Source organism: Culex pipiens, chromosome 3 (genome assembly GCF_016801865.2).
Source record: "Culex pipiens pallens isolate TS chromosome 3, TS_CPP_V2, whole genome shotgun sequence".
NCBI lineage: Eukaryota > Metazoa > Arthropoda > Insecta > Diptera > Culicidae > Culex > Culex pipiens.
This window is the reverse complement of record NC_068939.1, coordinates 106,409,095-106,436,098: the sequence shown is the minus strand read 5'-3', so window position 1 is coordinate 106,436,098 and position 27,004 is coordinate 106,409,095. Positions and strand designations below refer to the sequence as shown.

General features: G+C 36.3%; 1 long non-coding RNA gene across 1 annotated transcript; it reads left to right on the top strand.

Annotated features, from left to right (window-relative positions):
- Positions 1-6,937: 6,937 nt before the first annotated feature.
- Positions 6,938-21,423, top strand: LOC128093520 (uncharacterized). Its single transcript, XR_008212557.1, has 2 exons — positions 6,938-10,790; positions 20,957-21,423. It is a non-coding gene; the product is annotated as an uncharacterized LOC128093520 (long non-coding RNA).
- Positions 21,424-27,004: the final 5,581 nt, after the last annotated feature.

The window sequence follows — 27,004 nt, the reverse complement described above, 5'->3', positions numbered from 1 at the left end:
GACGCTTACCATTTTTTTCCTTATCGTACGGATGTTCGACCTTGATCACAGATATTTAACAGGCTTTTTACGGAACTTGAGAATGATAATCTTTTATTTTATTTAATGTTTTTTTTTTCAATTTGGCCAAAGTTTAGCTAATAAGATATTTTTATTCAACTGTCAGATTGATGTTAAAAGGTTAATTTGGATAGTGTTCAAGATTTGCCTCAGTTGTCTATGAATACTCGTTCTTTTCTATTTCACGGATTTTTACAGCATTTCTAAAATATTTTTTTCGAAGGTGGGCTTACATGGGCTCATATTTTAAAAAATGAATAACTGCGACTATTTTTATTTTAAATTCACCTAAAAATGGCTATAACTTGAAAACAGTGCACTTAATCTAAATTTCACAAAAGTACTTTTTGATTGCAAATTCAATTTTACAGAAAAATGAAGTTGAAAGATTTTTGCAATCAATATTTCGATTTTTTTCAAACGGTATTGATTCATAAATTCATTAGGCCGTTGCAAATATTTTTTAAGTTTATATCCCTCAACTCTGACCAAAGTCGAGCAGAGGGGGGGGAGGGGGAAGGAGGCAAAGAAACAAAAAAGTATAACAATTAAAATTAAGAGCCATTAACATTTCAATGATAAAAGTGTTTAAAAAAGCTGTATACACCTGTCCAGTTGTTTTGCAATCATTGTTGTTGTTAATTCATTTATTTCTGGCAGCTTTAACCTTTTTGGTCATTCGCTGCCCTATCTGCAATCATTAGTTTCCAAAAAATCAAAGTATTTACGAAAATTTTATCTTTGGCGAATTTTTTTAGTTTGCGTTGCTGTACATCGGAGTTACATAAAATTTTTCAACATTTTTAACCTTCGGGAAGTCACGTGTTTTCACCTTTCTTGCAAGTGCTCTTACAAACTGTGTACAAAGTACACGTACGCGACTGCCGGTGGGTTAACCAAGCCCATGCATACTTAATATGAAAACCAATGCAGAAAAATGCATTTTAGATTGTTTTCAGTTGATTAGACTTTCATTTTTATGGAAATTTTTCAGACCAATTTGCACATTCTGGAAAAGTTGGCATTTGATGTCCCCTAAAACATATTAAAAAATAAAAATAGTGTTTGCAAATTAAGTTTTAGTGACAAAAGTCAGTGTAGTCCTTCCCGAGCATGGGTAAATAACAAAGGAAATGCGTAATAATACCTTTCTCTGGTATCAATACGAAATTTTGGTATTCCTGGACCCTTTAAAATTTGTCTAAAGGATTATGCAAGAGCAAAATGTGGTATCATACCAATTTAAGGTATTGTTTTGGTGCAAAATTGCAGAATTTGTCAATGGTCGAACACCACATTTTGGTATTCTTTTAGTATTACAGTATTTTATCTAATTCCTCTGAAACTATGGAAAAATTTTGTCCAATTTTGACAAAATAATTAATTTTGCGCTAAAACGATGTCTCAAAGCGAATGCCTTCATTGAAAACCGGAAATTTCAAACTTGATTTTAAACATTTTTGATATACCCCCTAAAGAAATGTCTTGAAATTGTGGAAAATTTTCTAAGTCAGGATGCAACATTTTGGCATGATTTTGGTATTGAAAGGTTTCATCAAATTCATCTGAAACTATGGGAATTTTTTTATTTATTTTGACGAGATAATTAATTTTGCGCTACAATGACTTGAAACCCAAAAATGTTAAAGCTGATTTTCAATTTTTTTTCATATACCCACTAAGATTTTTTTTTAAACGTTGAAATTTCTCTAAGCTGGTATAACCAAATACTTCGAAAAATGAGTTAATCGACAGATTATTGAATTTTGGTGAATTTCAATCCAGTTTCATTTAATAACACTTATTTTTCAATCTTGTTATTTTTCAGAATCTGCAAGAACTTCAAGCACAGGCCGTTCATCAATGACAAATGCATTCGATGTGGTGAAGAATATCACTAAGAACAATATGGAATCATCAGGTGAGTAGATTTGGCTGTTGCATATGGATCATTTCCGTTTTTTCACTAACTGCAACTAAAATGGCATGAAAATACCAAATTTTGGTATTACTTGTGCAAATACCAGCGACCAAAATATGCTCTTGGTTGCCTAGTAATAGATGGTAAAATACCATGAAATCATACCAAAATCATGTATGTGAAAGACCGCAGGAATACCAAAATATGATTTTCCAAGGGCGCGGGAATACCTAAAATAAAACCATGGCAATACCAAGTTTTGGTATTCAAGCAATGTTCAAAAATCCAGAAGACCTCATCTTGGTATTGAAATGGTTTTATTTTGAAGTCTTATTTTATCCTCGGAATAACATGGTTTGGTATTGTTGTGCCCTTCCACATGCAAGACTTTGGTATGATTTCATGGTATTTTACCATCTATTACTGGGCAACCAAGGGCACATTTTGGTCCCTGTTATTTGCCCAAGTAATACCAAAATTTGGTATTCCCGTGTTATTTACCCCTGCTCGGGTTATCCATTCCTACAACTTTGCCAAAGACACCATATCGATCAAAAAAATCCTTCAAAATATACAGATTTTTTAATTTTCATATACAGTCGTGCCTCGGTTTAGCACCGCATATGGGGGATGCAAAACCGAGGCGTGCATAACCGAGGCACAGAGCTTATGGGATTTTGGCTATATGGGAGACATTGGCTTTAATCGTACGAAAAATCATGCAAACATCAGAAAATTATAGTGTTTTGGAATCGGGATGATGTCAGCTATCCATTAAAATTATTATTTCATGAAAGTTTTCACAAAAATACGTAATTTTCCTGTATTTCGAAAATGCATATTTTTTCTCTAAAGAAACCAAAAATTTATTGTTATTGCAATATGGGTATCAAATGATCAGGTTTTTTTCATACATTTTGGATGTAACAATAACATTTTTAGAAAATACTCAAAATTTTCACAAAACTACGTATTTTCGAAAAAAAATACTCAAAATTTCAATTTTTACAATATGGGTATCAAACGATCGGGATTTTTTCATACATTTCGAATGTAATAACAACATTTTTAGAAAATACTCAAAATTTTCACAAAACTACGTATTTTCGAAAAAAATACTCAAAATTTCAATTTTTACAATATGGGTATCAAACGATCGGGATTTTTTCATACATTTCGAATGTAATAACAAAATTTTTAGAAAATACTCAAAATTTTCACAAAACTACGATTTAAAAAAAAATACTCAAAATTTCCGTTTTTACAATGTGGGCATCAAACGATCAGGATTTTTTCATACATTTCGAATGTAATAACAACATTTTTATAAAATACTCAAATTTTTTACAAAACTACGTAATTTTGAAAAAAATACTCAAAATTTCAATTTTCACAATATGGGTATCAAATGATCGGGATTTTTTCATACATTTCAAATGTAATAACAACATTTTTTAGAAAATACTCAAAATTTTCACAAAACTACGTATTTTCGAAAAAAATACTCAAATTTTCCGTTTTCACAATGTGGGTATCAAACGATCGGGATTTTTTCATACATTCCGAATGTAATAACAACATTTTTAGAAAATACTCAAAATTTTCACAAAACTACGTATTTTCGAAAAAATTCTCAAAATTTATTTTTTTTTCAATATGGGTATCAAACGATCGGGATTTTTTCATAAATTTCAAATTTAAAAACAATATTTTTAGAAAATACTCAAAATTTTCACAAAACTACGAATTTTTGAAAAAAAAGTGCTCAAAATTTTCGTTTTTACTATGTGCGTATCAAACGATCGGGATTTTTTCATACATTTCGAAAGTTATTAAAAAAATGAAAATACTCAAAGTTTTCACAAAACTACGTATTTTTGGAAAAAAATACCCAAAATTTGTGTTTTTACAAGAGGTATCAAATGTTCGGGATTTTTTTATACATTTCAAAAGTTATAACACAAATTTGTGGAAATACCCAAATTTTCACAAAACTACGTTTTTTCGAAAAAAATTTTCCAAATTTCAGTTTTTTACAATATGAGTATCACATGGTTGAGATTTTTTCATTAATTGTTACTTTGTATCGTCATGTGTCCGATTTTTCCAAGGGACGACGGGATTTGAACCCGCAACCACCTCACTGAGACGCACCGCCAATTGCCAATTGTAGTGCTACGTGTGACAGTTTGGTATCTATTCCAGCCTGAAAACAGTATATTTAGATCGCTTTGTGTTCATTTGGTATCGTGATCATCGTCTTCTCCTTCTGACGAAATCCGCTGAGACTATGCTTCAATTTAATTTAAAAGGTCATATTGTAAAAACGGAAATTTTTAGTTTTTATTTTCAAAAATACGTAGTTTTGTGAAAATTATGAGTATTTTCTAAAACTGTTGTTATTACACTCGAAATGTGTGAAAAAATCCCGATCGTTTGATACCCACATTGTAAAAACGGAAATTTTGAGTACTTTTTTCAAAAAATCGTAGTTTTGTGAAAATTTTGAGTATTTTCTAAAATTGTTGTTATTACATTCGAAATATATGAAAAAATCCCGATCGTTTGATACCCATATTGTAAAAATTGAAATTTTGAGAATTTTTTCGAAAATACGTAGTTTTGTGAAAATTTGGAGTATTTTCTAAAAATGTTTTTATTACTTTCGAAATGTATGAAAAAATCCAGATCGTTTGATACCCATATTGTAAAAATTGAAATTTTGAGTATTTTTTTTCGAAAATACGTAGTTTTGTGAAAATTTTGAGTATTTTCTAAAATTACTAAAATTATTATTATTGTTGCATCCAAAATGTATGAAAAAAACCTGATCATTTGGTACATATATTGCAATAACAATATATTTTCGGTTTCTTTAGAGAAAAAAATATGCATTTTCAAAATACAGTAAAAATACGTATTTTTGTGAAAATTTTCATGAAATAAAAATTTTAATGGATAGCTGACATCATCACGATTCCAAAACACTATAATTTTCTGATGTTTGCATGATTATTCATAGAATTATAGCCAATGTCTCCCATATAGCCAAAATCCCATAAGCTGTGCTTCAGTTAAGCACTGGGCCGTGCTTAACCGAGGCAGCTGAACGGTGCAAAACCGGGGCAGTGCAAAACCGAGGCGTGCAAAACCGAGGCATGGCTGTATCATTTTTGTATGGACAGATGCCAAATTTGTATGGAAAATTCTATGGACAAACTAATGATGCAAAATGGCTTCTTTGGGCATGACAGAGGCACCAACAAGTTTCAGCCGGATTAAACAATACAAAAATTAAATAAAAAAATAACGATTTCTTAGAAAATTGCTTGGCAAAGCATACATTATTTCATTAAAAATCTGTTTATTACCCCACCGTTAATTATCCAATCCTCTGCCATATAGCACTTTTACATTTTCGAACATTTTCGAATCAATCCATGTGATTAGAGAACAATTTTCTGAACAAGTAACCTAAACAAAGTATCAGTTTTGGTTCAATATAGACAGAGACATGCCCAATTTCGTGAAATAAAAAGTGATATTTTTCCATATTTTTTTTCATTCCCTTTCACATGATGATAACCGCCTACCGATTTTTTTATTAGGATTGTTTTAAAATGGGTTCCATGAATTTTGTTAAAATTTGATGTTATTTTTATGTTTTAACAACATTTTAACATATCTGAGTAGGTGTTGTTCGAAAATGTTCTATGTGCATAAAAAAATTGACACTTATGCATTTAAATGAGCAAAAAAAGTAAATAAACAGGTCATTTAAAATTTCTACATGAAATTTTTATTTCATTGAATTTTTCTTTTAAAAAAACTCTCAGAGGGTCTACTCGAGGAAAAGGGTTCACTAATGGATCATATAGTTACCGAAGTGATATCCGGTTACACATTTCATGAAATGTTTCAGGCATCAGTCTTTCGCCTTTGTTCAGCTTTTCTGCGCCAGATGTCGTCTTATTTCTCTTTTCATCCCAGATCCCGTGCTAGCAGAAATTACATGATATTGATAACTTATTTTGATTTCCTTATTTAAAGTTCAAATCAAATTTAATTTGCATTTTTCAGCTAGTTGCATTAATTATTGCTATAAAAATAACAAAATTCAAATTTAAGTACTTTCATCAAGTCCATATTTGTTTTATTCCTTCACACGATTTGGTATGGCTGTAAAAAAATATCATATCTCCTATAATAACAAAAGAAAAACAAAAACTGGTCACATTCAGTTACTCTCGTCTGCTCAGGATATAAATTTCCACTATCCACCGCAAGATGGCACGCTGTATGCTAAGAACTGTATTGCCATCTGGAGAGCGATATTTTCCATAAGATTTGAGGGGAAAAAAGTCATCGAATTCGACAGTTGAGAAACATGTTGGTCTATAATGGGGACGTTACGAATGGTAACGTAATGAGAACGTTACGAATGACAACAGCGTTATGCCCGCCTGAAATGTGAATAACATGAGAGACATACTTTTATTGTAATGTTGGTACATACCACCACGTGATGTTGAATTTTCAGGCGAGCATAATGCCGTAACCATTCGTAACGTCTTCAATGATCAAAACTCGGGATACTGTAATGATTGTTACCATGCTGATTGATTTAAAAGATCAGAAGAAAAAAAAGCACTGATAAAGAAATTTATCTACAAAAAATGTATTGAAACAATCCAGATGAAACAAAGACAGATCAAAGTTCAATGAATTCCTGAACATGATTTTTTAACTGAACATATAAAAATGGTTCACCTGTTTCAAAATGTTTTGACTTATTTGACGAAAATTTCAATGCTTTATTGATGAAAAAATGCTCAGTGAAAATTAAATCATCCAAATTATAAAATATTAAAACATATTCTATAATTACAACACGTTTTTGAAGGCTTTCTCTGTGCGATTATTATTACATAATTAAAACAAGTTTAGTTTCTTCCAAACATTTTGTAAGTATATTTTCTGCAGTTATTTTAGTTACAAATTACAGTACATACATATTAATATAATTTCAAATATAATATTTGTTTCTGTAAAGTTATGCCGCCACTCTGCCTTCTTCATACTTTTCATTTATTGGATTTTTTTTGTTTGTTCTTCAAGTGAATTAAAATTAAGCCTCCATTTTGGTTCAAAGTACAGATTTTTTTTTTATTATGGTCACATTGTAAGACAAAATTAGTTGTGTTTACATTTTCACAGTTTTAAAACAAAGATTTTAATCAAAACTGTCGAGAAAGTCGCATTTTGTAGTTAGCACCGTTGTCTGGCAACTTTCCGGTTTGTGTCAAAATATTAAAAAAAAAATGATTCTTAAATTGGTAACTTTGGTTTCATTAGTTCTTGTTTTGTTTGAGTGCCATTTGCAGAGAGGTAGTTTTGTTTCTGTACCAGTTTTTTTGTATTTTTTTTTGTTGTTTGAGGTGCCTTCCTTTTTTCCTTTATTGACATTCCACCAAAGTCATGTGAGTTTGTGTTGTATGTGTTTGTGTGTGCCTATATGCTATTTATAAAATTTGATAAATTGTGGTTCACTGCGAGGTTTGTTGAAAACATTTCTCGTCGAGGTAGATTGGCAGCAAGTGTTTTTTTTTTCTTCCTTTTTCGTTTGACTTGTTTTTTACCTTTCATTTCCATACACATCCCTGCACGTCAACTGAGCTGTCTTCGGAGGTATTTTGTCGAATATTTTGATGAATAAATTTTATATTTATTAAACTTTTTACCTTCATGGTCTGGAGACAAAACGCGTTTGCGTGCTCAGTGAGCAACAAGACGGACGACGACGGGTTCCGATTTTTTATATGAGAAAATCTCTGCCGAAGAATTTAATAAATTTCCTCTTTTCTACCACCCCCTCTGACTCAAAGTCGTCGTCCGTCCCAAAGGCTCTTCCTAGCTGCAGGCCACGTAATTCGCTCGCCCAGTTTCCGTCTGCTCGAGACGTCGTTTCCAATTTCCATTCTTCAGGTTTGATCGTTTCCATTTCTAGTTTTGCTGTTTTTTGGTTTCGGCGCGCGTGTTTTTCCCGCGCCCCCTACTCCAATACCGCAAACCACCTCTTGTGTGTTTTTTTATCTACAATGTTTAGCTTTTTTATTGGCAACCATTTTTATCTGTTTCTGACATTGCACATATTGCTATTACATGTTACGCAACATAAAAAAAATAAAAAAGAGAACTCTTTGTTTTCCTTTTTCACTTTTTCCTCCTGATTTTGCTTATCTTATTGGCAAGCTCTCCTGCACGGAACAGCTTTTCTGATAAATTTAGACTCTGTGGCTGTCGCCATAAATAAGCCGCACCCAGAAACAGAAAAATAAATAATAATCATAAAACAAAATTTGCTGTACTTGGAAAAGCTCACTCGCATTTACAGCACCGGATTCTCGGACCGGGCAACCCGCACCCTCTATCTCAACTTTCACTTGTTCTGGGTTCGATTCGACTGATGCAACAACACACTTATTGGGCCAAATTTTTAAAAATCCTATTCAATTTGGTGGATATCCTTTAAATTAATCTGACACAATTTCAAACTTTCAAAGAAGTTTTAAAAATAAGAAATTTCAGTAATCGAAATTGGTTTAGGTTAAGCATTAAAAAAAACATGCCGAAGGATTTGTTTCCCTCAATTTCTAGGCGTTCAGTACATTTGAATAAAAATGTAATTAACATAAACCAGGGTACGATCCATTTCTAAACAGTGGACGCAACGAACACAAACATAAATATTTAATAAATAATAACACAATGTTTCAACTGAGTGAATAAATTAAACTCCATTAAACTTTCGACTAAAAATAAGTCAAGTGTCGAATAAAATTAAGGAAATGAAGTGCTGCTTTGCATTCTAGGCCATGTTTTTTTGTCGTGGGTGGTGACCATTTTCTTCCATGCCATCATCCTTTTAATGCGGATGTCGACGTGGTTTTCGATTACCATTCGAGCCTACAAATCGAGATCCCCATTCTCTTTACAGTTTTACACCTTCCCCCTATCTGGGTAGATGAAAGTTGAGAGCAGCCGGTCGGAAAATAACGGAAATTTCACCTCTTACTTGCTGGGGTTAGTTATATTTTTTGGTTTACTTTGTCTTGTCTTATGAATGTATTTAAAACCTCATACACCTAATATAATTTTACTTTCTTTTTCTAAATACTAATTTTGATTTTGTGCCTCCGATATAGTTTTTCATCCTTTTCATTACTCTAAAGATTTTATGATTTTTGTAGAGAGAAAACAAACCAATATCGAAAAAAAACATCACTAGTTTTGTCGACAACAGAGAATACTTTGTAATTCTTAAACTGAATTTGATGAAATTGAAACTTTTTTGATTCCTGAGTGTGGTTTACCACATTGCAAAAATAGGCAGAAATTAAACCTGCTATGATAACTTAACGCTACACACCCTTCGGTAACAAGATTTTGATTTTCGCTCATCTTAAAACTACGTTTATCCTTAATCTATTTTAGCTGTCACAGTTTGAAACATACATTTAGCCGAAAATTAAAGAAAAAGATAAAAAAGCCAACTTCCGACTCTCCGAAGTTAATCCCGCTGAAACCAGTGAAAATTGAAACAAATCACTGTTTTATGCGTACGGCCGGTGTTAATGTAAATTTGCCACGTGGGACAGCAAGGACATTCTACCACGTTGACTGGCGGAAAGGGAACACAAATCGATTGGGTGGTGATAGAGGGGGAGGGGGGTGGTTATTTGAGGAGGTATGCTGATGATAATTAGGAGGATATTTTGTGAACTTTTTATTCAAATGAGAGATTTGATCGTTGGTAGAGATTGGCATTGGGTTTGACCTGATTGGGATAGTGATTAGAAATTAGAGGACAAGCAAGGTAACTGGAGCGAGTTTTCATCACCTGAGCAAAAAATAATAAAAATGGTTTTATCATTTTTATTAGTCACAACAAATATTTTTATTGTTTTTTTTATCATTTTCTAGAAACATATCTTTAATTTTTTTAACTCAAGCATTTTAACTTGCTAAATGTTTTTCATATTTCTGCCCGCATATCGAAAACACATATAAACTTGATAAAATATTGATTAGAAGATTTCTTCGATATTTTTAACCTATTCGTCTTAGCATGATTTTAAGTGCACAGGCGAAAAGCACGAATAGTTGGAATATTAGTAGCATTTGGTCAATAGAAACGCTAACGGCATCTATCCAGACTTTTAAGCGAAGATGGGGTTACAATGGTGCACGTCCGAAATGTCAAAATCACGCAGTGGATCCAACATTACAAAAAAAAGTGTGCTATGGCATGACAGCCAATTTTTATTATCTAATGTTGGTATCACTGCGCGATTTTGACATTTCGGACATTCTAGCACTAATTGAATAATTATAAAACATTATTACATTACCGCATCAAAACAAAAAAACGATACTATTCCTTTAAACGAAAAAAAACACGCGTTTTTGTTCGATAGCACAATTATGCACGTCACTTTTATGCCAAACATCTCACATACTGTCCGGATTAAACCAACATCATTCAGCTCAATACAATGTACCAGTCCGAATTTGGTGCACTGATAACCCAACCTGTGCTATCACTGGCACAGTTCAAAAAGCTGCATAATGCTCAAGGTATATAAAAGGCCCCCTGCAGTTACAACAATCAGTTCAGTGGTGTTCCTCCAACGCAGAACTACAAGCAGGATGAAGCTGATCATTGCCGCGATCGCGGTGTCCCTGGCCGTCGTGGTCAGCGGATCGTACGTCCAGCAGACCAGCAAAAATGACAAAATGATGAAGTTTGGTAAGCCTTGTATTACAAATGGTCAAAGGACCATTTTTCATGATCATTCAATATTGATCCGCGGGCCACACAAAATCAGCTCGCGGGCCACGTTTGGCCCGCTGGCCATGCTTTGGTCACCCCTGACTCAAGTGTTATTTATTCTTTTTGGAGGCCGGATTTCAGATATTGTGATAGAAATATTGTCTGAATCATCCCTGCGAACTATCGTCGGATAGGTTTTTGTATCAGACCATGACAATTTTTTTGTCCACCCACCTACACACATCGCTCATACCTCTTCCAGGTTGTGCAGATGATCGCAGAAAGCCGCGACATTGTTCTGGTGGCTGCGGAGATCACAATGTCCGAATCTTTTGACCGCGAAAATGTAATCTTTATTTATATTTTGTGGCCACCTCTAGCAAATTAGTTTTGAAACAATTTGGTCAGGATTTTTCGTCCCGGATGCTGCTGGTTGGTCAAAAACATGGACATTGCTTTTTGATTGTTATTTATGTCTGTATGTCTATGCTTCCAGAGCAGTCACGGAAGCAACTACGAACCGCATGACGAAGTTCACCCTTCTCCTCTGGGTGGGCTAAGTGACGCTTGTTCTAGGCAGGTGACGCTTGTTGTAAAAGTTTTGTTTTTACTGGGATCTTTCTTATTTTTATCCTTTTCAAACAGTTGGCACGTGCTCCCTAAATGAAAATAAGTTCTTATGAACTTGAAACATCTTAAAGCACACTAATGTTTTCATCTTTTAAATTGATTGTTCCGATTACCGGCCAACAGTGGCAAAGGGGGAAAATTACCCGCACGTACGAGCACGAGAACACACCCGTAAACGGTGCCATTTCGGGGTTGAACCTTAAAAAAATAGGGTTACAATTTATTTTCAAACATCGAGTGAACCCGCCGCCGGGGTGCTTCAAAATTGGGGTTGATTTCACCCTTGTTCACTTGGCCGCCTCTGTCGCGCTGGTGTGCGATTGTGTTGCCGATGTGATGCGGTTCAATTTCAAAATTAGACACAACCCCGCCAACCCCTTGCCGGAGATCCTGTGGCCGTAGGCTCTGGTTGCTGCAAAACGCGGCCTTCTGGGCCCCGGAACCCGGACCAGCGCAACTTTCGCCAAGTTGACTGTTGTCTCGTCGTCGTCGTCCTCGCCACGTGGGAAGAGAGGGGCCAGAAGCATGCTGATTTTATCCTTTATTCAAATTGACTTTTACGACCACCAGCTTGGATGCCTTTGGGGGGCCTTTTGGGGGGGAGAAGAGCCGGTCGTCGTCATCATCGTCATCAGGACACGAGGACGAGGAGACGGCAAATGGCGCGAGGCTATTAAAAAGGAGCTTTCTGGGAGGGAGCTTTCACCAGCACAGCCGCAGTCAGCCCAGATTTTACCGGAAGTGATGCCGAGTTAAAAGTGAAGCTGTGTGATCGCTCCGCGCTCGTAAAATCCGAATAAAACAGAGACAGACTGCAATAAAATGATTTATTTACGTAAACTACACCCAAACATTAGCAGCCACAGTCAGCTGTGGAGAAGACACAGCGAATCTGAGCTGCGCGACTTGTCGCTGGTCGAAAATGGTGAAACGGAAAACGAAACGGGCAATTTTCAGATTACACTCCTTTTATCCTTTTTTTCAAAAATAATTCCAAAATTGCCAGTGTGAACGTAAAAGGATTAGCACACATCAGCACGGTAAACAGAGCGAGATTGAGATCGGGGCGAGTGTTTTTTTTTTCTCTCTCGACACTTTCGCAAATGGGGTGAACGAGGCAGTCGTTTACCCTCAATTCGATATGATGTCATTGGAATTTTGAAAAAAAAAATGCTTATGAACGGTGTTTCTTGCACTAGTTGAAAGCGGTAGAAAAATCCAGAATTTTTTTCTAAAAAGTGTGAAATTGCGATTTAATTTTGTAAACTATCATCATAAAATTGAACCAATCTTTTTTTACAATATTTTCAAATCAAAAAAATAAATAACTTAGATGGAAAATCATCATTATTTCCTGATAAAGTGAGGGCCTCGTGGCGCGGTGGTAAGCGGCTTCGGCTGCCGATTCCTAAGTTGCTATGGGCGCGGGTTCGATTCCCGCCTTATCCTCCTGGCCTTCTATCGGATGGGAAGTAAAACGTCGGTCAATTTGCGTAAAAGAGGTGTTGGGTGACTCACCGCATATTTTATTCAAATTAAAAATCATACATATATGTCAGAACATTTCTTGTAGACATTTATTAACAGTTACATGTCTAACTCAAGTCTTCAATTCGACGTACCGTTCAAACTCCCTTCTAAAATGCAAGACTCAAAACTTTTTGGGGGAACCGTACGCTGGTACGCGCCAGGACCCTTCTTTTTCTAAATAAAATTTACTTTATTTTGAAAATAGCACTGAACATCACGTTTAACGGTACACATGCTTCTTCTCAAAGAGGGAACCGACCAAAGGCTAATCAAACAATTTCACCCTTCGATTTTTGGATTTTGGAATTTTCAAAATTCACCCAGCGTGTGTGCGCTCGCGCGACACGCCAAACGCCGCAGCCGCCGTCGTGCGAAAGATAAATATTAATTTTACGATACATGTCAAAAATGTTGAATAGAGTCGAACCCCTTTTTCGATTTGCACGGGTGATTTTTGGATTTTGAAAATGAAAACGAAAAAAAGAGTTACATTTTTCGAAAAGAAAAAACGATCGATTTTGAACCCTTTATTGATCACTTTTTTGGAAAAGGTGTTGCCTGATTGTGGGACATCTGTCGCTAGGGGCTTTTTCCAAAATTTTCAATCCGATTTAGTTGGCAAAATCCGAAAATAATTGATGTTTCTCCGTGCGTAAGGGGGTATGTCACAAAAGGGTTAATTTACTGGCAGGGGTCGTCGGTTTTGTTACACGTGCGCTTAGTCATCACGGTTGATCCTTGGAAACCTTTGAAAAAATCCGCAGTTGTCGCAGAATATTTCGGCGTTCCGTTTCTTCAAGGCAAATTTTTCGGGTTGGATATGTTAATGGTCCTATCTAGATAATAATATTTATCAAAAGTGTAGAGAGGCACATTTCCAACGCGACACCCCTTGAAAACCCGTGCCGCCTTGAGGGGTTATTTACATTTATCACTCATTAAAGGTGGGCTAATGACTCTGTCAAATTGTGCTTTATTATAAATTTCCGTGCCAGCAGCTGTGCCACGCGGAGTTCTGCAGAAGTCTGGCTTGGTCGCGGCGGCGGGAACATAATTGCTCTCGACTTTACCACAAACGGAGCCCCCTAGACGTGGTGCTAGGAGGCACCCAGCCAGTGTCGCAAATAAAACCTAAACTAAACACATTCACGGGGGCCGTGTCGCGATGGGTGGTTTTCGGAAGTGTTTTTCCAGCAAATGGGCTCGTCGCAGGCAGGCAGCGGGATCTAAAATGCTTCAATACAGCCGGAAAAGTTAACTTTTGTTGAATGTGGTGTGTGGGATAAGTGTCATTAAAAACAGTGCGAATCATGGTACTTGAAATTGTATTCAACTATTAATTCGATGCAGTAAGATCTATTCAATTTCGAAAAATTGTCATTATAAAGAAGGCCTTTCTTGTATTATTTTGAAATTTGTTCGCTTATTTCTAACATTTATACTTGATTGCATCAACTACTTGTTTTTGTGAGTGGCTAATGAGTTAGCAAGCAAGTTTCTATCAATAATTTTGCAAAATAATGCATTTATGTACTGAGAATTGACAAACTGTATAAGTAAGAAAAACATTCTGACAAGATCCGCTTCATTTTATACAGTTAAAATGAAGCTCACTACAAACGTATTACAGTTATACCCAAAACGATTATTTTTCCAAACCTAATCCAACCGATCCTTATCTTCTTTGTTTCTGTTACTTTTAAAAAATGTGTTCAGTCCGTAATCTATTATGCGAAGTGAAATTTTTACCAGGACTTCGGATAATCGAATCACTACATTTTTATTTATTTTATCATATAAATTTGGGTCTTTTACCTAAAAAATGTTCCAAAGTGTTCTTATTGTGTGCAATTTAAAATGGTGACATTTGAATTTTGTGATGTATCATACAACGAACAGGTATTCAACTAATTTGGGATCGCCGATCTTAAAATCATTTAAAAAAAAAAACAAGATAAGATAAGAAAAACACTATTCGATTATTCGAAGTTTTGATAGAAACCAAGGATAACCGAATCTTTGGATTGTTATCTTCTTTGTTTCTTTTTTAAATATTGTTTTTATTATATTTTTTATAACTGTTACAAACTTTTAAAAATGCCTCCCAACCCAATCAAGGCAAGCGCACATTCTTCTAAAATATCTTATTTCAACGATTCGGAGATTGACAGTAAGTAAGAGAGTAACTCTCATCCCTACAGATCTAGAGCAACATGAGAAAAGGGCGGATAAGCATGTTGACAACTATTTTACTTTTTTTCAACCTTTAGGAAACTTTTTTACAAAACTCGAAGTGTAAAGCTATAGCTGGCCTAAACACTCCGGGATTTGATAAATAGTTACTTGTTGTCTCGGAATTTACTAAATAGTTGTTGCTGTCTAAATGCTCCCTTTTCAAATGTTGCTCCAGAGATTACACCTGTTGCATCTATTAAAACGATTTTGCTTTGAAACAACAGCTATCTGAGGCAAACGATGGTTATATAGAAAGCATTCGAAATTTTTAGAATTGTACTGTTGCTCACTAGGTTTCTGTCTTGTCTATAAACACTCAAACGCTCGGGTAGTCATTTGACCCCTATTTTTTTTTCTTAAAAATCTCATAACTTTTGATAGAATTGACCAATTTGGATGCTTCCGGGTGCAAAAGATCCAGATTTGTCTATATTTTTAACTGTCAGACGGAGGACAAATGTGGTCCATTTTTACCGGAGATATTCCGGATTCTGTTGGGGTACCTCGGCCCTCCTAAATGGATATTTGGCCAATATAATAAAAACTTTTCAACAGAATAAAATCGGAAATGATGCAAAACTTCAAGGAATCATCCTAAAACATCATCCTGCATAGATACATGACATGCTGAAGACCTTCGGGCACCGGAACAGGTTCTATCCGGAAACGGTTCACTGAGCTGATGTCAATTGTTGCCCAACTGGAACCGGCTCCGCTGCCCCGTAGGACTTAACCATGTCAATTATTTTTGCAGGATGATGTATTAGGATGATGCCTTGTAGTTTTGCATCATTTCCGAAATTTTTCTGTTGAAAAGTTTTTATTATATTGGCCAAATACCCATATAGGAGGGCCGAGGTACCCCAACAGAATCCGGAATATCTCCGGTAAAAATGGACCACATTTGTCCCCCATCTGGCAGTTCAAAATATAGACAAATCTGGATCTTTTGCAACCGAAAGCATCCAAATTGGTCAATTCTATCAAAAGTTGTGGGATATCTAAAAAAAAATAGGGGTCAAATGACTACCCGAGCGTTTGAGTGTTAAAGAAAAAAAACTCTGAAATGTGTTCATGAGCGAAATGTAAAATTAAGTGAAAAAAATACATATGTATGAAGGTCACACAACAATAATTACTTTTTTGCTGAAAACACCATCTTTTAAACATAAAACATTTATATTCAGTGTGTGTGTTTTGTACCTTAGAGCCAACACAGTGGTTTTTGGGATAGACAAACGTATATGATACCAAGATGTTAAGGAAAACCTCTTTATCAAACTAAATTGCATCAAGTGTAATCCATCTCCGCAACTCTCAAACCCACCGGAAAGTAATTACCCCTGTCCTACATTACCGCGTCACCCAGATTGTACGATATTCAATCATCCTCTTTCAACATTCTTCCATCCCACTCCTGCCTTCCCCTGGGTAGTTCAATCTACCAAAGCTATTTTCCGAAAGTGCAGTCCTTGCTGGTCTCTTCTTCATCTCTCGTTGCGAATGACCCGGATGCAAGGCTCTCCTGGGCTCTCACGGACGGTCAGTTCAAATTTTCCGACCACACGAGCACCAAAACTAAATGTTTGCAGAGAAATGCTAAAGAAAAAAAAACTGGGCAAAGTGTGCGAAAGAGAGAGAGAAGAGGGAAAAATTAAAGAAAATAATGACAAACGACTGACCCCGGTCCGGAACCGAGGTGCACACACAAACACACACACACACGGGGAGGTGAGAGTGAAGATTTCCTTCGGCTCTCCTCCAAGGGTCAATACATTGCCGGTGCGACGAAGGTAACCAAGCCACCAATACATTCAGCCTTTGTGTACGTGTAGCGAAGACGAAAAGGATGAAGACGCGAAGAAGCAGGCTTCAAGTGAAAAAAAGGAAAATTCTCCAAATTTTTCTAAATATATTATATATGGGTTTCAGTTATCCTTCGTGCACAAAGTTTTCTCTCACTTCACCAAGCTCTCGTCGAGGCATCCGGCCAAGTGTCCGTGCACGGTTGTGTTGGTGGGGGCATTTTTATTTTATTTTACTTTGCTGCTCCGGTGATGGGGGGGTGAGCTCCCCTCCTCCCCACTCACAATCGCAATATCCACCCGCTGTGTCCTCATAATTTTCGGCACCCATCAATATTCGGTGCCCCCCCTTCCCTCCAACATCCCTCAAACTCACTCACTCTCGTTCTCCTTCACACCGATTACTCTCACTCTCTCGCACGCACACACTCTCTGCTGCTGCCCATTCCACCCCACAATCCCCCACCCCCCTTAGTACACGCATAACATGATCGGAGGGCAATTGGTGGGTGGTTTTGGGCGAGCAGAAACCAACAACAGTCTATCGGTTGGTGGGGCGAATGAGGGGGAAGTGGCGGTGAACAAAAAATTGAGTCAGTTGATGGGAGAATTGTGGCAAAGAGGGGGGAGACGGGGCGCCTTGTGAAAATTCGTCGGACCAGAAAGCGGGAAAATTACTGAACATGCCCCCTTCCTCCCCCCAAACGAGGGATGAAGGAATATTGATTTTCAATAACGCACAGCGCGCACTGAGCATACCCACTTTATATTTTTTCATTTTTATTTATGTGCTCGAATTTTTCTTTTTCTCGAGGTTTTGCACACTTACACAAACACACGCACTCACGTGTTTGGATTACGCCCGTTTCCACCAACCCCTACAGATGGGGGGCACATTTGGTGTGGAAATAGTGCGGGTGGATTAGCGGTTGGACTAGATGCGTTTGAAGATTTATCAGGGAAGTTGTTGAATACGTACATTTTAGAGAAAAATCCAAACGGTCAACTAGAGCGTGTCAGGACGACAGTCTGAATGAGGACGGCATTACTTAAAGCACAGAAAGGCTTAAAATTTCGAAATCGATTTACTCATTTCATGTTGAAAAAGCTGCCCAAACAGCCATAGATAGCAAATACAAGGCCAATACAAATTTCATTTAAAGTTATTGGCAGTAGCATAACTAATAATCAGGACATTGCACTTTGTTATAATTTTTGCTCCAAATTATTGAAAATATGAAATGAAGTTTGATGGGTTTTATTTAATTTTTATCGTATTGGGTACAATTTTCTTTAAAAAAAAAAATCATTAAATAAAAGGGTTTCTTGAAAAACTTGCATCTCTATTAAGAATAATATAACGCTATCCAAATGATGTTTATTATGCAAATATTATTTTAACATGGATTTATTAACTTTATCGTATTCTACAACGGGACCATTGACAAACCACTTGGACACTTTTTTCTAATCGCATTCCCCCCTCGTGGACAATTTCCATACACGGAGATACCGTGCCCAGAAATTTTAACAATTAAAATTGTTGATTTTACTTTCGTAAATTTTAACAAAAACGTACTTGTCACTGCCAATTGTCAGTTAAATCAACCAAAATTTAGTATTAATTTAATAACCTGTTTGTTGAAAATGCTAAAGGCAAAAAGCTAACAGATTTCCCGAACTCGAATGAACGTGCTCGACTGTTAGCTTTGGTTTTAGGAAAATCAAAAATTTTGTTGGTTGAATATAATTTACATTTGGTTGAATATTTAAAAGATGAACTTGGGTTTGTTTACGTCCGTCATTTGAAGTCAGGATTCGATCGAGAGCGGTCGATTTGTTGAGTTTGTGTTGTTAATTGTGAAGTGAGAGGATGTGAAAGGTGAAAATTACACTATTTAGCTAATGTTGAAGTGGCAAATCAAAGTGTTGCAACTGGGGAAATGGAATTGGTGAGTAGGTTTGTTGATGATTTCTTTGCAGGTGATAAACTATGACGAGCAAGAGGGTTACCTTCGCCATGAGGACCTCTAATGCGAGTGAGTTGAACACGTTATAGGAATGTTTGATGGAACGAGAGGGCAATAGAAGGGAAAGGCGGGCCGACTCTTCACGGATAAAGCAGCCCGGGCAAATTTAACAAAATGTTGGTTAATCCAAGTAAGTATGGGTTTATTTTTTCACAATAATTTATCTAATGTGATTCTTATTAGAAAACTGAATCATTAAAAAGCTTCGTGCTTACGACGGATAAAATCTTAATGCACCATTTTTTTCAGAATCATCAATAATAAAATACATAGAAATGCGTACACATGACAACATAAAAAATAGAGATGAAGTAAAATATTAAAAAATAAAAATATATAAAAGAAGATAATTATTATCTTGAAAGTTTTGTTGCAATACGACTGCTCAATAAACTGGTAAGTAAAACTAAAAATATTTTTTTCAGGAATCGGAGTACTTTGAATAAATTGAATCAAATGCAATGAAAGTTTGCTGCCAAAAGTAATTGTTAAATTAATGCAACCTTGGTAAGTAGCATTATTGATATTTCTTCTTTCCTCAATATAATTACTCGGTTTATATTTTTAATGAATTCACGAGAAATTAAACATCTTTTTTAAATATGTTTAACAAAATTTTAAAATGTTTTTTTTAGATTTATGCAACGTAATTTTTTTTAAACATTAATCAAACTTTACATGTTTTATAATAACAGTTAATAAAAAGTTTTGTTTTTATGCTTTTTAACAGTAATTTAATAACTTCATGCTAAAAACAAATAAGTACAAAACGTTAAATTTTTAGGCAGAATAAATGCGAAAATAAAAACACTCAGCATTAATTTGTGAGGCATTATTACAAAATTTACTGCAAATTCAATAAAAATATTGCTAACAACAGCTAATTATTGACTACATGTACGAATATTTTTCTGAATTCAAGTAAGACAATAGTTAAAATATAGCTAGAAATTCGGCCCAGCCCAGATAATAAAAAAATATATATCAACACTTACATAAATAATGTCTAATTAAGAAATGTTTTGTTATAAACCACTAATAATTTGCTGCATGCAAAAATATTTCGGTTGATTCAACGAAAAAAAATTATTGAAAAATAGTTGAAAAACATTTCCCAGCCTGTTTTTAACATAATATTCCACAATATTTCAGCTGAAAACAAGAAATTTTTAGTTAATTTTCTGAAAAAAATATTCTAGCAGTCGACTGCTAGAATTTTATTCGGCCATTTAACCAAAAAAATGGCAATTCCAAGTATTTTTTTAGTTAATTTTTATTACCGGTGGTCAGCAATTTCGGGTTAACAAAATCAACAATCGATTGTTGAAAAAAAGCTGTGTAAAAAATTAACCCATACTTTTAGTTAAATTAACCAAGATTTTCTTAGATTTGCCCCTGCCGGTCTCTCCGTGTACGAAACAAATATTATTTGTATGAAGCGTGGATAATCTCCCCCCTGAGGTGTCCTCGTGGTTTGTGGATGGTCCTAACCTACAGGAAGTAACATTGCAACAGTTATGTCTTAGGACGAGTTACGCCCCTCCATAAAAAAAATCCAAATACAAACATGAAATAAAATTTGTGTTTTTTATAGTTTTTAAGATTCTGTTAAGCTGTGGCACAGAAATTATTCAATTAGAAATAAAACACCAAAATTGTGGTATTGTGGTAAATATTAAATTGGTGATCATCAAACTTAGTACAAAATGTGTTTTGAAACTTCAAGTTTTTGCTCAAATGCAAAAGATTTTGCTCAAATCCCTTCAACTTCTCAAGTTTTTCCTCAAATTGTCCAATATTACAGTACAGCTGAACAGTTTCACTGCTTGTACAAAACAAAAGCCAACATCAACCGTAGCTCATTAACCATGTCAGCGTATAAAATTAAACATTTCTTCCGCCTTAATTTCAGCAGCCACCCCAAAGAGTGATACGCATCGCAGAAGGAAAACAACTTCACACTAAATGCGAAGGCCAGCGTCATTTTCCCTGCCGTTAGCCGCCCAAAAACTGAAGAAACGGGGCAAGTGGTGAAAAGCGGTCATGCGGGAGCGATAAGAGCAGAAAAGTTTCTTTTTTCTTTACTTTTTTTTCGTCGAAAATTTTCCTCTCCGTACGCACTTTCCCCGCACCGCGCTTCCCCCTCCGCCGCAGGTTTCATTTTCCAGCGGCCGGCAAGGTCCGAGCTGTCCATCCATCTATCTATTCATCCATCGTGTCCGGAACGAACTTTCCAAGACTGCCGGACACACGAACACGAAAAGCGCCTGAGCTAAATTAGAGCAGCCAGAAAAAAGTGTGTCTGTGTGTGCGCGTGTTTCTCACTTTTACAAAAGAAGGAAGAAAGGAAAAATAATAAAATAAAATAAAATGAGAAGATTTTGGTGTTTTTCTTTTTCCTCAAGCGCTTTCCAACCTTGCTCCTGTTTCTTAAGCATCCCGACGCACAGCGAGCCAAACACGTCGATAAAAGTGGTAAAAAATAATTGAAAATGGATTCCTGTCCGGACGAACTGTCTTGAATGACATCACGAGGCTGAACAAAAGCAGAGACAAGTTTTTGTCACTCGAAACTTTCCCCCCTCGGATTCTTTGACCAACTTTCCCTGCTGTCAAATACAGCCCAACTAGGAGCAGAGATGTGCAAAAACTGGACACTGTAAGACAGCAACGCCAGACTTGAATCATTGCTTCTCTTCTTATTGGTTTTCATGCTCGCAATTTCCGCTCTTCTCATCCGAGGAGGCAAGGATGTTGACGTTGTTCCCCGAGCAACCGGCGCGCGGCCGTCGCAATCGCTCAACAGCCTATGCTTCTTACACACACACACACACACACGGATGGTCAGCCCCGAAAGAGTGTTAGGCAAACACATTCACACGCACGGGAACATTAAAAATCAAACAGTCACGCCGGGAACGGCAGGGATGCCGGAATTCCTGCAGTTTGAAAAACTGCCAGAATTTATTTAACTTCTGAATGGAACATTTCCATTCGAGCAGTTTTTGCTTTTTTCTACAATTATGGGAGAACTGTCATTTCTACCATCGGGTGCTCTATTCGATTCATCAAACACCAATAGAGCACGGGACCGGTGGTGTAGGGTTAAACGTTGTTGCCTCTCACCCAGTCGGCCTGAGTTCGATCCCAGATGGTCCCCATGGCATTTTTAGAGACGAGATTTGTCTAATCACGCCTTCCGTAAGATGGGGAACTTCTTTATTCGACCTCGTAGACCCACCTTCACGTATACCTCTCGACTCAGAATTAAATTCTGAACAAATGTCTGTGCGTGTGTATGTCTGTATGTCCGTGCACCGAAAAATATGCACACGATTATCTCCGGACTGACTGAACCGATTTGGACCGTTTTGGTCTCATTCGATTCGTCTTCGGGTCCCACAAGACCCTTGTTAATATTATGAAGTTTAGCAAAGAAATTCAAAAGTTATACTAAAAAACAGTTTCAGCTAAACTTATGAAGATTGTAAAAAGGGTGGTTTTGTAAGAAACCCCGTCATGCTATACATTTGTTGAATTGTATTCAAAACACCTTTTCAACGAGTCCAAAACGTTGAAGATCTGACAGCCCTATCAAAAGTTATAAACACTTATACATGTTATTTATACATTTTTCGAGGCCGGATCTCATATATTTTGATGAAAACGTCATATATTTTGATGAAAATGTTGTCCGGATGTCCGGATGATGATAGATGCGACTGGATGGGTAATCAAGTGATCTTTCCAAAGAATCCAAAACATTGAAAATCTGACAACCCTATCAAAATTTATAAGTGCTTTGGTGTTTTTATTACACTTTTTTTAGACCGGATCTCTGATATTTCGATAAAGTAGGCTGTGTATAGTATTCACTTTATGAGTGTGAAGAAGACATCAACCACCTAAAGGTGGATTAAGTAACGTTTTTTTAAATACACTTGATTTTTGAATTCTTGAAATTTATTAGTTCTGAGAAGTATTTTTAACATTTTTTAACCCATCGAAGATTTTCATGCAAACTTTTGTATTTCAAAATGATTGTCTGATCGGATTTATACAATTTCGTTTTTTTTAATCTTGAATCCATCATATTTTTTTCTATTTCCCAACTATATTTTCATTCAAAACAAACTAACTAGCAACTCTGTCAGCAACAGCCTCCAAGCAAGACGACTCTCACTTGGCCTATAATGTATCCGCTATATACGAGGAATCTCCTTACTGCTACTTACATGTGAGCCCCACACGCACACTGAAAACTTTTCAACTTCTTTTCCCATTCCTAGTCGTCTTGGCTTTTCCCTTTCCTCCAAACCAGAGGCCAGTAACGACGGACAACGAAGGAGGGCAGTATCTTTTATCATTATCACCAACCCCAGCCCGCCCTTCACCCACATTCCCCCTTTGCTTCCACCCACCCATATTCCTCCCACTTCTCCTCCCGCTGACCAGTCTGTCGGACCGACCGTAGCCGTAGAAGTTGCCAAAGTTTTTCCGTTGCCGATGGTTTCCTCTTTATTTTATTTTACTTTTTTTCATTTCGATTTTCCACCCCCTCCCGCACCACATTTTCCCGGACTTTATTTCTTTTGGTCTCTCAAATATTTTTATGTACGTCGCCTCATAACCCCGGTGGAGCCAGCAAAACTGCTCGCCAGCCAGCTTGTTTTTACTTAATTAATTAGATTTCATCGATGGGTGGACGAAATTGATGATTTTTCAATATGTGGCCGCCCCTTTGGCGCACAACAACACACACATGGGCGTGTGTGTTTGAATGTAGTGAAGTGGTTGTTGTTTTTTTCCTCCGAAAGCTGTCAATTATGCCGAGAGTGTGGGTGGAGGCGGCGACGATGGGGGTAAGCTTTTGCATGAGGCTGGCACATTTTTATCTCGGTTTCTGGTCAAATATTTGGCGACCAACGGAATTCTAACTGCGCATCGTAAAATATATTCATTTTGATAACCAATACACTTCCACTTACGTTTTGCTTTGGTGTGTTGGTATTGAGAAATTATGCGAACATTATTTCCTTGTTTACGGTAAAAATGTAAATATTTAAAATCAATCTTTAAACACAGAATTCATAACTCGTATCAGTTTCATTTTTAAAGATTTCTTAAAGAGAGGCTTGAAGGGATTCAAAACTGATAATACTACATGGTTTATTTTGAAGTACACATTCCAGAAACCATCCAGTTCAAAAAATTGTATGACCTTATAAATTGACCCTTATCATTCCATTGTTATCTATCAACACACAACTTTGTTAAATACAACACACACAAAATCGTTCGCAAAGTCATAAACAGCGTTCAATATATTTTTGAATAATTTTTCGGCCCATCTCATATAAAATTTAATTCTTGTAACTTTACTGCCCACCATTGAAATAACGGCTAATATCCACTTTTGGCAAAAACGAGATATTAGCACCAGGTGGTAGAGGATGTTCCAACGCATCTTCTGAAACTTGAATTTCACTAAAATAGTGCTTAGATTTGGCTGTCGATGCAAAAAAAACCAAACGACTAATATTCCACTCTTATGGGAAATTGCCTTGACGGAGATTTTGTGACAAACACTAAAACGCGTATTACTCGAAATACTTGATTTGGCATAATAGCCGAATTTTATTTATGGTTAGTTTAATGTTTGACTCGGGTTAACCCATGCACAATTTCATCATAGATTTCTGTGTTCACTGTTATCTCAAATAAAACATGGGTAATTCTCCGCCAACTCACACAGCAGTTGCCCCGACCCCTCTTCGATTTGCGTGAAACTTTGTCTTAAGGGGTAACTTTTGTCCCTGATCACGAATCCGAGGTCCGTTTTTTGATATCTCGTGACGGAGGGGCGGTACGACCCCTTCCATTTTTGAACATGTGAAAAAAGAGGTGTTTTTCAATAATTTGCAGCCTGAAACGGTGATGAGATAGAAATTTGGTGTCAAAGGGACTTTTGTGTAAAATTAGACGCCCGATTTGATGGCGTACTCAGAATTCCGAAAAAACGTATTTTTCATCGAAAAAAACACTAAAAAAGTTTTAAAAATTCTCCCATTTTCCGTTACTCGACTGTAAAAAATTTTGGAACATGTCATTTTATGGGAAATTTAATGTACTTTTCGAATCTACATTGTCCCAGAAGGGTCATTTTTTCATTTAGAACAAAATTTTTCATTTTAAAATTTCGTGTTTTTTCTAACATTGCAGGGTTATTTTATAGAGTGTAGTAATGTTCTACAAAGTTGTAAAGCAGACAATTACAAAAATTTTGATATATAGACATAAGGGGTTTGCTTATAAACATCACGAGTTATCGCGATTTTACGAAAAAAAGTTTTGAAAAAGTTGGTCGTCATCGATCATGGCCGTTCATGGTCACCCGCGACAGACACGGACGACGAAACAAAGAGAAACCCAAAAAGTAACTTTTTCAAAACTTTTTTTCGTAAAATCGCGATAACTCGTGATGTTTATAAGCAAACCCCTTATGTCTATACATCAACATTTTTGTAATTGTCTGTTCTACATTTTTGTAGAACATTGTTACACTCTAAAAAATAACCCTGCAAAGTTAGAAAAAACACGAAATTGTAAAATGAAAAATTTTGTTCTAAATGAAAAAATGACCCTTCTGGGACAATGTAGATTCGAAAAGTACATTAAATTTCCCAAAAAATGACATGTTCCAAAATTTTTTACAGCCAAGTAACGGAAAATGGGAGAATTTTTAAAACTTTTTTAGTGTTTTTTTCGATGAAAAATACGTTTATTCGGAATTCTGAGTACGCCATCAAATCGGGCGTCTAATTTTACATAAAAGTCCCTTTGACACCAAACTTCTATCTCATCACCGTTTTAGGCTGCAAATTATTGAAAAACACCTCTTTTTTCGCATGTTCAAAAATGGAAGGGGTCGTACCGCCCCTCCGTCACGAGATATCAAAAAACGGACCTCGGTTTCGTGATCAGGGACAAAAGTTACCCCTTAGGACAAAGTTTCACGCAAATCGAAGAGGGGTCGGGGCAACTTTTCCCGATTTCGTGTGAGTTGGTAGAGAATTACCCACATACAATTTTCTATGTTTAAAGGCAAAACTGTGGCAAAATGGGATCAGTATTTTGAAGTATTTATGGTGTCAACACATTAAAAGACTGTCATCAGCTTTCTAAGCGAAATGACGTTACGAATGGTGCACATCCGAAATGTCAATATCACGCAGTGATACCAACATTTAAAAAAACACAATTTGTAACGCCATCTTCGCTTAAAAATCTGGATAATTTCATTAAAAAAGAACGAATTTACAGTGACGAGTTGTATGTAATACTAAAAAAATCAATTGCTCAAAATAGAAACTGTTCTTTTGGAAACTCAAATTGGATCTGTGCATGTGTGCAATCTAGCATGTTTAGGGCAATTTTATAGTTCTCCTGATTTGTTTCTAAATTGGTCATGATGCAAGCCTGGTATAAAATACAATAAGCTGCTGACCATTTTTTGCTCGGTTCAATTTCAAACTATTGCCGCTTTATAGCTTTCAATTTACATATTTCATCTAGCTCTATAAGGTGCAGGTAAAAATCCATCACCACGTGTGCACCTTCAGGCCGGTATGGAAGCCAGCCGTAACGTGCCATCAAGCTCCGGCAGCGGCAGCTGCATGCAATGGCTTTGAACACCGACCATTCCAGAGCGGGGCCATGTGGTGCAGGTCGAACCAGCAGCGGCAGCAGCAGTGGCAAAATCGGTGCAATCCAATTTTGCAAAAATGACTCACTGCGACAATTTCCCTCTTCATCTCGTTGCACACAACTGAGATCGGAGCCTATCAGAAATTTCATCATCCGTAACGATGATGAAAACCCCCCGCAAGATAAAGAAACAAACACATTTTCGCTGAAAAAAAGGCACCGAAGAAGGAAGGGAAAAACACCCCAAACCTCG